Raw genomic sequence first — 13,919 nt, 5'->3', positions numbered from 1 at the left:
CAGGCACTTTTTCACGTAATATTCTAAATTAAATAATACTTACCAACGCTACAAACTACTAGCATTTCGGTACGACCACTGAGAAGAAATGTCAAAAAAAACTCATTTAAACAGTGTTGGTCCTAGCCCAAGGTTGCTTACAATTTTTTAATATAAAACCTGTAAAGGGTCTTTAACTCGACTTTAAGTAGTAAAGGACTTTAACTACTTAGATCTTTAATTAGGAAAAGAACAGGTAAGTATTTCCTTGTAAAGCAGAGCTAACACGAATTTTTTAGCTAGCATTTAGTTGGTAAATTTTTGCAAGTTTGTAAGTAGCCCAAGAGAAACTTGGAGCTAATCTGGAGACAACTTGGAGAATGACTGGGAAAACAGATAGAAAAAGACGAAAAATAGATAGAGAGAGAAAACGGACGCTGTCCAATGCGTAGTTCGAATCAAATTCGATCGACTATACCTAAATCAAAGTTAGCGTAGACATAGATCGGTATTGCGGAACACAGTGCATAGAAAGATTGATGCCTTTCGTATACTTATGTGATCATCAGGATCATGACATTCAGGTTTATGATGCAAGGAGGAATAACTCAAGGTGTACTGCCCACGCATGCCTGTAATAAAAAGTTTCCAGGTTCGAATCCTACTCCTGCCTCATGAGTTCGCATACAAATGTTTTCTATCAGTGAGTTTTGGTTCATGTTTAATATGTATGTTTATTGCACAGTAATAGGTATATAAGTCTGCGGTTTATTGGAGTCCATTTCGATCCTTTAATAAGCGTTGAGATGAAAAATCAATATATTTACGTATATTTTTGGTTTTCATATGAGTTTTGCATTGAAAAATATTTGATGGAAATATATTTTTAGAAATATATCCCCCGCCTACTGAGCCCTCATGCAACGAATTGTCGCACCCAGTTGTCCCAAGAGTAAATTTTAATAAAATATGTTAATTTAAAATAGCCAATCCAATAGGTATATATTATTGTTCAATAATACCTGTAATTCTTATCTATCCTTTCTATGCTTGTTTCAAGTGATCTCAAGGGATTTCATTACTAATAAGAAATCAAGCTTTTTTTTCTTCTACCTACCCATTATTTTTTCTACTATACCCAATCCAAAAAATACGTTGGTAAATTCGGACCGCTCCGACAATTGTGGCCCAGTATATTCAGATAAAGTGTTAGGGCGACTGAGACCGCGGTCCAATTTTATTGTCCATACATTTCTTAATCAAAAATATGAGACACCTATGTCGTAAGGGTTCGATATAAACTCGAGGCTCACAGCCAATTTCGACATTTTCGGCAAATAGCCGAGCTGCGAGTATGTGTAGTGTGTGTAGTGTAGTGTTGTCTGGCTTTGGCGTGCACTTTCAGCTTCACTTCGTTTTTTGGCGGATTGCCCTTGCTTTATGCTTACATCGAGAGATGTAAAAGGATATGTTATTGCATATGATTTATAAAAGCTGCACTGAACTTTTTCGTAGTCATATTCCTAACCAAATGGTTGAGGGTTGCAAAACAACTCTTTTGGCATTATTAATGAGTGGAGTGGTTTGCCATTGCCTTCTTCATTTCACACACAAGTTAAAATGATCAACAAAGTGTGCAGGTTTCCTCAACATGTTTTCCTTCACCGGAAGCTAGTTGTGATTCATGAAAACTACTACCTACACATGAGTCAGATTGGTATACAAAATTATGTGGCGCGAGTAAGATTCGAATCGAACCACACTCCACCGCTTCTGTATGTATAAATACAACATTTACACGTTAAATGAAATCTTTGGATGAATAAATGTCATATCAGATTATAGTGGAACTTTGTAACTCAATTTCGAAGCCGATATCTTCAACCGTTTGAGCTAAAATATATCTAAGTCAAGTTTTTTTTTGATAACAATTGAAAAAATATTGGGCGTTATCCCATCGCCGGTTCATATCATCATCTATGGTAAACATATTAAGTATTTACCCATTAGTAAACCTAAATCGGATGCCAGGCCCACGTGCTGTCTCTTTTTCCCGTATCGTGTACGCTTTGTATAAAGTGAGGTGTGGATGCAATGACGTGCTACTTGTTTTAATTTTCATGGAAGCCCCTAGACATAAACACGTCCATAGCCAATTAGCCATTAAGCAGACTAGTTTACAAATAAGACTCACCTTTGTGAGAGCAAATAAACGTTTATTGTTATCAAATATCCACTGCTAACGGTACCTATATGTGTATTTCCAACAAAAATCTGTTTATTCACAAAAATATCTCTTCACTAAAAATATCCACTAAAAAAATATATGTGTACCCATAATTTGATTTTTCTATTTGTACACGAGGTAGGTAACAAAATACAGAGCAGAGAGATTTTCACAAGTCGTTATCAAAATTGTAAATGAAAGAAATGCTTTGAGCTGTAATTTTACACCTGGTTGGAAAGTCAGTCTGCGGTCTATGTAGTCTGTGGTTACAGAGAACTTCGATAATATTCTATTAATCACTCATCCAATGCCTTTAATCTCAATGATTGCACGTATTTCAAAGACCACACTGTAAAGTAGCTTAGAAAATAGTTTTTGTAGACAGGGGATTTTCAACTTTATCGCTAGTAACTACGGTTCTGTTCAGCTTATAGTTATTTCAGTTATGGATGTGAAGTGTTGTCATATTTTTATATCTGTGTGTGTTGTGGTTAATTTCAGAAAAGTTTGTTGCTGCCTATCAGCTGTCATGGCCTTTATCCCTTAGTTGTCTCGTACGATATCCAAGGGAAAATATGGAGTGGTGGTATTCTAGGACGGGAATCACATTTGAAATAGAACAAGTTTGTCAATCAAGCATATCAATTTATTTAATGAAGAATAAATATGACAGCGTTTCGTTTGGATTATGTACTCATTTTTTTATTATTATGTAGGTACCTCAAAAGGTGAACGGAACCTATATATGATAACCACTTCGTTGCCCGTCTGACTGTCTGTCTTGAACTCTTGACGGACAGACAGTCATTACCAAGTAAAATTCAATTCCCGTAAAGGAATCAAGTTAAAATTTATATAAAATACTCGGGTCTCTTTTGGCTGTGAAAACATCAAACTGTCATATAATAAAGAAACTTACAAACATGAATACTGAAAACAAAACACTCCTTTTCTTGGGCACTCGTGTAAAAAGACCGTATAGAAAAAAAAAAACTATCCGACTTTTATATTTATAAAAAAAATATTTACAAACGACTACCTATATAAAGTTGAAATTCCTTGAATTTTTGAATTCGAATTAACACGCTTTACTCTTTTGGAAAATGAGAATTAAATGTCTAATTAAAAAGTAGGTATGTACGTATGTTATTTATATTATGTAAGTTTTACATCAGAAAAGAGGGCGCGGTTGACCCGATGACTCACTACCCTACTGGGGTAGAATTCGGCTCCCCTTCTCTCTTAGATGACATCATCTGCGCTGATGCGCAATTGCTTATACGTTTCTACCAGGCGACTTGTTAAATCAAAAGCGCGTTTTCAGTTTTTCATACAGAAGTGACGTTTTTTTATTCCCCGACTACAGGAGGGGGAGTTAGAAGTTTAATATGTCAGTGTATCTGTATGTCTGTCCGTGGCATCGTAACAGGCAAACGGCTGTATTGATTTTGAACTTGTGTTTTTTTTATTTGATAGAAAATTTAATCGAGAATGTTCTTAGCTATGATTGGAAAATTTTCGTTCAGCCGTTTAGAACCCGTCAATTGTTTTCTAGCGGATGAGAGGACGCCAGTAATTTCTGAGTGTTTCTTAAAATTTTAATTTATTTTCATTATGATATGGTTTAGTAAAAATAAAGAATTACTTGTGTAAATAATATATTGTGCTATTAGATACTTTATCGCGTAACTACCCTAAGTTATTTAATGTTATTATAATTCATTGATATCTCTTATGTACTATTTAAACCATATTTAAACTTTAAGTTTATAGTTATTTTAAACACTATTATATCTGGAGTATACATTTAAAACAAATGTCAAAACACAATTACACAAAGACGTCTATTCGAAAAGCTCATTTCACTGTTAAATCCATATAACCGTATAGCGATTAAACCTTAATGTAATTGCAAACAAGATATCTAAGCAAACATTCGCAGTTCTGATCCCGTGTCTAACCAGAATTAAATTATTATTGCAATTGTAAACTGTTATGACTGACGATTAAAACTAACCACGGAGAACTGGTTTGATCCTTTTGTGACTTATATTCCTCGAAGCGCACTCGTGTGAAGAAAACTTGCGCTTTGAGGAATACCTCTAAATATATGAATATTTTGGTCCCATTTTTCACCAATGTTTAATAGCGACTGTATTATCTGGTGGTGTACGAATCTCCCTTTGTCTAGACGAAATATATGTACGAAGCTTTAAAGAAGTACCCATGTAAAATAAAAACATAAAATAATAATATATTTTATGTCAGTTATGTTTTATGTTTCATGTTTGGAAAATATATTATTAGTAAGTAAAATCAATACTAAATTAGTCAAGTCTGTTAAAATCAATAGTAAATTGTAACTGAAATAATAAAAATACACAACAGATCAATAATATTTAGTAAACGAGGCTAGTAGAACAATTTAATTAAATATAAAGTTTTGAGATAAAATCAAATTAGGTACTTAGATTAGGTACCATTATCAAACCAGAAAATTAACATAGTAATATCATGAATAAAAGTATAATTTAAGGATGGAAATAAAATATCAAATCATAGTGTCAAATCTAATCACATTGGGCCAAAGGGGAACCTACTGGTCGCTGAATGCCATACATTTCTTTATGGCTAATATGTATGGTAACGTAAAGTTGTTATTAGAATAGGACCCCACGGCCTTAATTCAAATGTCATGCGTTAGGGGAATATTCTCATAATATATTATTATATTTTAGTGGTACCACGTCTATGGCGATGTCAATAAACAGTTTAAATAGACTTTAAAGTTACTGAAAGGGTGGAGATGGTAATAAAAAGAGAGTACTTACGATGTAAAATGGCGTTCATAGAAAAACCAATTCTTTGATGCATTTGATCGAAACAGTTGTGTACAGTCGAACTTAAAAAAAAACAACATGTGGTTTCTCTTTTGTCGATATATTTTCCTAAATTCTGTTTTGTTTGAGAGTATGTAAGTGTCCTTTCAATTACATGGAAATAAAATCTGTCGTACTCAATGTATTGACTTGTAATAAAAAAAAAACAAATACGTTTTTAAAATAACTTTGTATAATACATATATGTATAACTGTAAGGATTAGGTTAGTTACTGAATAGATAAATAAATATTTCTACTGCGGCGGCGCAGCGACCTAACGTAGATCTTGGCCCCCGACACTAAATGACGCCATTCTTTTCTGTCTTCTACGAATTGTCTCACTCACCAATTGTCATTATTTATACGTACTCATAGATGGTCATTCCCTGAGCGTTTCGCCAGCTGCGGCCGCGCTGTTATTATCAATTTTTAAATTACTTACAACAAAGATTAATTTTACTAATATATATATGTATGTATGTATGTATATATTTTTAATAATTAATTTTACTATCCGACCTTAAAATAATTAATCTGTAGATACTAGTCAATTTAATGAATGACTTATTGAGTAGAACAAATTAAGGTTCAATTGCAATCTAACTGAAATTATTATAGCGTGAGTAGATCGCGGGTCCATTTGATACGCATTTGACTGTACAACAAACGCGTATTTTCAAAATGATTCTCTTAGTGCCTGAAAACTTTGATGGCCAAATCTAAGTGTTTGTGTTTACTGAGGCGTCAAATAAAGGGGTGGGTTTAACATTCTTTTTACTTTTATGGACCACTCGTAAACTGTGCATTTGAATTACGCGTTATAGCCACCTTACTCCTCCACAATAGCACCCACTAATCGACGTACATTGCTCAATTTGTTCATGTGTTGACACAAAGTTCATATTAATACAGATCAATGTACCTACGTCAATTTGTTGGGATCTTGAGCGATGTATTTTGCCTGCAGAAGCGATCTCATCCTTTGACTATATAAATATAGTAAACGCCTTACGGTTATGATAAGGCAATGTGTAATAGACGCCAGTTTTTTATACAATAAAGGCGAAGATATTATCTTTATACATTTATAATAGAAATATTATAGTATCTGAAAAAAAAATTGTTGCATAAATATTTACACATTACAATAAAGCTACATAAAGATATCTCAGCATATGCCCTGACGCGGGGCCATGTCGCTGATTTTCAGCGATACCAAATAGGTAAGTTCGTTTTGTATTTACAAGTACCTACCTAGGTACCTACTATTTATTCTTGTATCAAAAATGTATATGTAATGTACAGAAATAAGGTATAAGGCTATAGAAATGAAATTAAAAATAAATATTACTGATTTAAGACGTCAACAATGAACTTCATTAAATTTTATTTAAATAAGTAGATACTAAAACTGGCAGCTATAAACTGCAAAGAAAATTGTTTAATTAGGCATAAGTACTTAGATGTAAACAGATACTAAGATTATACATAAACATAGGTTATGTTATTATCAAAATTCCATTCGATAGGTACTTGAATTCCAATCTGAATACGATGCCATTTAAACTGCGTGATAGTAATAAAACTGAGCTCAAACACTCTATATTGCGGTTTTAGGATCGATAACTTTCAATATCCAAGAGTAAATTTCACTCCAGCTAGACTATTGCAGACAACAGATCTTTGTTCTATTATGTTCTCGAAAATAATCCTTACTTTTTTATTATTTTGCCCCTAAAATGCATATAGTTAGATCTTAAAAATACAGTGCTATAAAATTTATTACAATAAATTATGATAGAATCTCCCAAACGCTGCTAATTTCTATTTTGTTTTTTTTTGCTACCTTTATTGGTGGACGTTAGAAAAAATATTACACTATACCTACTTATATCTCCAGTTTATAGCCATTTTCTTTGATTGACTTTCACGATCGCCCATCGAACTTCAAGCCCACTGTATTTCTTTCTCACCCAAATCACATGATAGCACTGCAGATGCAGACTGCAGAGGAAGGTAAATCTCATTCATCCATTTAAGAATTGATGAATTTTTAACCTATTCCTTCCCACTGCTTGGTAAAGTTTTCCGCTCCTGATGCTAAATCTAATAATTTGATCTTAAAGCTGCGCAGATCATCACTCCAACGATTCCTTGGTCTACCACGTTTTCTCCCTTCCATAGGTGTCCCATGTGTAGCTTGAATTTATAACTTCTACGAATATTTTTTTTATACTTACTTTTTTTCTATGGTATACCTACCATGTTTAATATTATATGTTTTGTATAGCGTCTCGTATATCTCCGAAAACTCTGAAATAGCCTTATTAATTCTCCTTTATGTGTAAGCACAAGCCTAAACCGATTTACCGTTGAATGTTACAGCGATTCCTTTCTTTATGCCACTATAAAGTAACTATATTGTTTGCCATCCCGCCCTTTATGTTATGTCTTTTTAATTGTATTCTGCACCTGATGTCATTATTTATTATTATTTACTCTTGTTTGCGACCCTCAGTTGTTTGGTTATGTATTTTAATGCTTGGTATTAAAGTTGTTTTTGCAAAGACATATACTACAAAAGCTTAAAAATTAATAATACTTAAATTATTCTCTATATATATTATAAGGTTGGTGTTAAAGAAGAGAGCCCTACGCTCAACATCGGGCACTGAATGGCTGAGATGATGACGATGAAATTGGTATATACTAAAATAGTTTTTTAAGAAAAATAACAAGTAAATTGTAAAATAACGTTTTACGAATTAGGTAAGTAAAAGCAAAAACCTGGAATCGCACATTTGTATTTACAATTATAACATTAATTTATTCAGTCATTAAACAGTAGCTTTATAGATTTTGTCGCTATCTAGTCAACTCAAACGTCTATAATGTCGTAACAACAACGATATTGCATACCGTAGCACAGCGCTTCTCAAACTTTGTTCGATAATATAGCACAATGACTACTAACTATCGCAATTTGTTGAATTCAAGCAGTGATTTAAAGAACATTAGTCGTAAATACAAAACTAGTTATGCATTCCGGTTGCTCCAATAAGTAAATGAGACCGGTACCTAGCACTATAATAACAATCGAATCTTAATACATACATCATTGCACTATTCTTCTCATTGCAACATTATCACCAGACAACGGTGCAATATGATTATAAATAAATTCAACCTTTAGCTAGCTGATTATTTCCAACGGAGATTGCTTTAGAAAATAGATGCTATAAGGATACACAACTTGTCACTGACATAAACGACGTTGTCAAAAATTTCCATAGTTCAGTTTTATATCAAAACTCTTAAACTATTCGATTTGTGCGTGGTCTAAATATTCCGTAGTTTCCAATATTTTGTGCAAACGCAGTACTAAAGTGATAGTTTTTTTAGACAAAATTCACAAGGCGCATGGCGGCGCCACGAAGTACGTCAGTATTTAATCATTCATTGGAGATTTTAGTACCTATAATAACTAACTATTAATGTCATTAGATTTTGCATACAAAATGTAACTACATTATTTTGTCCCATTAAACAGATATTGGTTGGAAAACCCAATAGATTCTGCTTATTATGCGAATGCGATCCATTTGGGAAGCACTGTCCTATTTTATTTTGCTGCCTGGAGCTCCGAAGAGTCATCAAACTTCAATAACCAGGATGTGCCTTTGATGTCCCCGTGTGCCGATATTAAATAAACTTGCCCACTTCGGCCCAGGCCTGCAGGGATAATTTCTGTCGGACTATATTTATATTGGGCTTGATAAATTGCATTTTTCAAACATACCGAAGAGTAAATTCGAAGTTGGCCAAAGTGGACACGTGGGTATGGAAATCGTCTCGAATGAATGCGTTTTGCTGACAATTAAACTTCTTTTGTGTCTCGTCGAGCGTCCACGAAAGTGTTAAGCTCAGTAATTTGTGAAAAATAAAATAAAATTATTACGTAATTATTTTTCATATTTCTTTTGTATTTTTCTGTGATTAAAAAGAAATACAATTATGTGTTTTTAGGTACGTTGGGTTCCTTTTTTCCTCAAAGCCTGAGAATTATATTTAGAAAATATCCTATTTAAAATTTGAAAAAAAAAAAATTTGGGGTAAAAATTTAACATCGCAATCATTATTGGTTGGAGGTAGGATTGCTCAATAAATAAATGCTACTTATTAATAAAAAGTATTTCTCAGCATTATCAAAGAAAGATTTCTTTACTAAATTTCTATAAAGAAAATCTATAAAGAAAAGTCTATTGTTGACTGCAAAAGAAGCATTGGACGTTAGAATTGCAGAAATAAACACGATGTTCCATCGATAAAATAAATTTTGTGAGTTAATTTACTTGCCGCGACTGCGTTTACAACACAGACATATAGTGAGATAGATGCCCTATGTGTTCTTTGAGTGATAAAAAAGATATTTTATCTGTCTCCTTCAATAGTTTTCATTTGTTACCTGTGTCATAGGTCATATACGAATATTTGAAAAATGTCTGAATGTTGCTGGGGATATAGCAGATATAGTTACATACTAAAATGCTCTGTTCACGTTATAGTACATATGGTATATAAGTATAGTAGGTACAGATCATCATTGTATTTTAGAGAGCATAAAAAATATGTTTGGTTAATTAAAATAGTTAATTGGTCAGCAAATATTTCTTAAGTGATTGATCAATTTGTATCATTTTAAATAGCAGAATATTTTTTGGGCAGCTGAATAGCTAATAGGGCAACAAATTGTGGTCAGCAAATATATCACAATTGGTCTGTATTTTAGATCATTCGATAAAATCATTATTGGACAGCAACATTTGGTCAGGTTACATTGGGTCGATATAGGGGGTTCCCTTAAAAAATTGCCACGATTCGTCCTGATACAATTTGGACACGGAAAAGGTTATCTATCTCGATACACGTCTGTGGTCTACAATCATTACCGGACCATTTGCGAGGCCAATCTTGTTAACTTTGGTACTTGGCAACTGTGGGGAACGTTATTAAGCATTGACGGTGAATAAATGATTCTTATTTCCTGTCGCTGGAGCTAGGGATGGGACTCGGAAAATGTATCGATTTGCGAAATTGTTGTTTAGAAATTATTTAGGAAAATAAGCATAATTGAAAGCGCTGGCTCGTCGTATATACTAGTATCGAAGAATGGGTTGCACCAGTCAACTTTGACATTAACATTAAACTGCCCGTTAAACATTAAACCGCCATCGTTTAAATAAAACGGTGTACTTACTTTGTGTTTTTCCGCGTAGGTTAAAGGGAAACGTCAAAGTTGACAGGTGCAACTCACCCTAAGCTAAAATAACAATAATAATGAAGAAAATAAAAATATGCAACGGGCGTATTTTTATTTTTTAATCCTTGATTATTCCGTCATTCATTCAATGAATACCGTGAAATTAGATCAAATATTAATTTAAGATCATCTTTCTAATCGGTGGAGTAATTTCAATGTCTACATGTTTTCCTCTATTGTATCTGCCATAAATTTCGTTAGAACCCAAAAATACTGCGTGCTTTGATGCAAGTATAAATCTATAAAATATATTATTTAAATATAAATTTATAAAAATAGTTCTAAAAATTACACTATAATTACCTACTTACCCTCTTAGTCCTAAACTAAAAAATACTTCCAGTGCTTAAAGCTAATGTTTTGTCTCTTAACATATTTTAGTTTATGCGTTAACTTTTTTATGCATAAGTATTTGACTTGAGAGAATTGGACCTTTTAACGTTAAAATCAAAGAAATTGTCATCTAAACATGATTTGTCTTTATTTTAAGAAGATATCGATAAAATTTTACCGGAAATTCCCAACTCTATTCTAGTTTGTGGTATATTTGTGAAATATTCAGTAAATAAACGCATTTTTTTTCTTTTTAAGAGTGCTTGTGTGCAAGTCTGTAACTTTTTCATTAGAGACTGGGATTGCTATCGTAAGTGTGTTTGTATGTTAGATTCCGTAACTAATTTACTGTCATAGTACAGATTTCAAAAGACGTATTTTTATCTGATAATTATTCGATATTTCATAAATATCGGTGGTTGATAAATAAATAAATAAATATATTAGGACAAATCACACAGATTGAGCTAGCCCCAAAGTAAGTTCGAGACTTGTGTTATGAGATACTAATTCAACGATACTATATTTTATAACAAATACATATATAGATAAACATCCAAGACCCGGGCCAATCAGAAAAAGATCATTTTCCATCATGACCCGACCGGGGATCGAACCCGGGACCTCTCGGTTCAGTGGCTAGAACCTTACCACTGCGCCACCGAGGTCGTCAGGAAGGCCTACACACTAACAGGTGATTCAGATTATGGACGTAAAATAATAATGTTCTTTTTTTTAATTCACTTCGAATATAAAATTTCCATGATTCATTTCCTCACGTCGCACGTTTGTATAAGGAAGTAATGTTCTACACATGTGTATTACTACTCTACCTTGTGTTTACCGCCACAAGTATTTTTGGACCAAAACACATTTATCATTTGATCTGTCACAGACATATCATAGCGATTCGCAAATGTATCTCTTGTTTTATGTATAAGGCCGATAACCTTACCCGTGCCCATAAATGTTGATATTTATTGAGTTTCCTTGAAGGCGATTGATTTATGAAACAGACCATCGGGAAGGTTATTATTCTGTTTTGTTTTAAATTCTAACAAGAAATAAGTCAATTTGAGGTATTGACATTTAAGAAAGAATCTTGGCTTTCTCTCTGTATTACATAAATAAGTAAATATGTATGGGCAATTACACAGATTGGGTTGGCCCAAAGAAAGTTCTAGACTTGTGTTATGGGATACTAATTAAACATATACAGTTACAAAACATATATATAAAGAAACATCCAAGACCCAGGTCAGGCATTGCTGTATGTATTCTTTGATGTGATGAAACAAAAAAAAATATTAAAAAAAAAAAACTTGACAGCTGTCAAGGCTTTTTATCCCTCGTACGGAGTGGTCTTTTCCTGGGCGGGATTATATGCCACGATATGCACCCACAGCATTCTCTGTATGACCCAGAAGTTGGCTGTTAAAAATGCTTTTCGCATTAAGTCCGTCTATTGTACTTTTATAAATGGTTTTTTTGCAACAAATAATTGAAACTAATCAAAATACCGTTCTTTTGGTTTTCTAGCTTGTGATCTAGCTTCACAAACAGCCGTTAATTTGTCCATCAATCCATTGATCGAGCATACCACCCCACTGATTGGGTAAACACGGGCTAACTCATCAGTCGTTACTCTTGACAAATGTGCTGTGTCGAAGATCTGACTACCTCCATTTGTATCAATGAACAGACTGGAAAAAGCTTTTAGTACTAGACGGAATATTCGATATTGATGTTCGGGCAATTAAAATGCTTACAATGTTCTAAGTGTAGGGATTTATTGTGAGGACAACGAAAGAATTATGATTCTTTTGTAGATAATATAGATAGTGAAAGATAATTAATTATCCTTTATTAGATAAATAATAATTTATTGGTTGCACAAGGACACCCTTGGATCGTCCAGTCCTATTTAAATACGGCCGTTCAGATGAAGTTAGATGGATGATGGTCAGGTTTATCTGTTATCTGCCCTCGACTGTACCTCGCGATAGGACCACGGCAATAAACGACATTTTCTATGTTCCTTTTCTACATCAGTCTCGCCAAAAACACCAAATCATAGAATTATCGTGAATAGATGCAATAAATCAAAGATCAAGCGATCGCAAATAACAGAACTGTCATCCGCTAACGCTTCCCGCTTGGAGGACTATAAATAAAGTTTAGCCGCCATCGATAACCCTCTGCCACCTCTGTTGATCCAGTGCTTTCCAGTTTCGATATTTTTGAAATATTTTTCAAGTTAAATTCAATGTAATATATAAGGGATACGTATTTTTTGGAAAAAAATACCTTCTTTCTCGTTAGTTTCATTTATTTTTTGGATTCCATAACATGCCAATATATTTGTATTCGTATTATTATCCCTATCCTGTGTTAATCTTCTTTGAGTGCCGTGGTTCCAATTTGCATTGGCAAAATTGAGCTCAAGTGGCTTCACGTGGCCCATCCTCTTAATCCATCCAAAAGGAAAGCTAGCTATTATTTTCCGAATACATTTTGCATATTTACGCTGTGTAAGTAGTTTGGTAAAACTCTGCCTCTAAATAATAAATCAGGATTAAAACTTTGTAGACAGGCTTGTGGAACAAAAATCTGTAGTTTCACAGATTTTGTTATATTTTTTTGATAAGTATACTTATACTAGCTTTTGCCCGCGGCTTCGCACGCGTGAATTCAGTTCTTAAAAGGAATCGAAGTAAAATTTTTGTTATTCTTTTATCGCGTACTCTAAGACTGGCAAAAATGTATTTATTACTATGATTCAAATTCGTATTTTTGTCATCTTTAGTTCAATTCCCACAAATGCTAATTTTATTTATCAGTTGCAATAATACGGTATTGTACAATCATCGCTTTAAGCACCAAATGGCTTCCTTTACTGTCGTCATTTTCACATAGAGGATGTTTTTATCGTTACCCGACCTTAAAACGGAACTGAATCGTATAAAATTCATTTATTAGATAGATAAAAGCAATATACTCTGTCTGTATACAGATTTAAGTGTATATTCCTTTTCATGTTAGTGTCTACTGCGGGGTTATCACGAAACAAAACGTAGTACACACTTCATTGCGTCCGTTCTCTCTTTTTTTACACGATGCTTACACGATATGGGAATAAGAGACAGCATGTACATTAAGTACTTTAGTTTCGGGTCTTT

Source organism: Plodia interpunctella, chromosome 16, assembly GCF_027563975.2.
Source record: "Plodia interpunctella isolate USDA-ARS_2022_Savannah chromosome 16, ilPloInte3.2, whole genome shotgun sequence".
NCBI lineage: Eukaryota > Metazoa > Arthropoda > Insecta > Lepidoptera > Pyralidae > Plodia > Plodia interpunctella.
The sequence above is the reverse complement of the archived record's forward strand: the minus strand, read 5'-3'. Positions refer to the sequence as shown.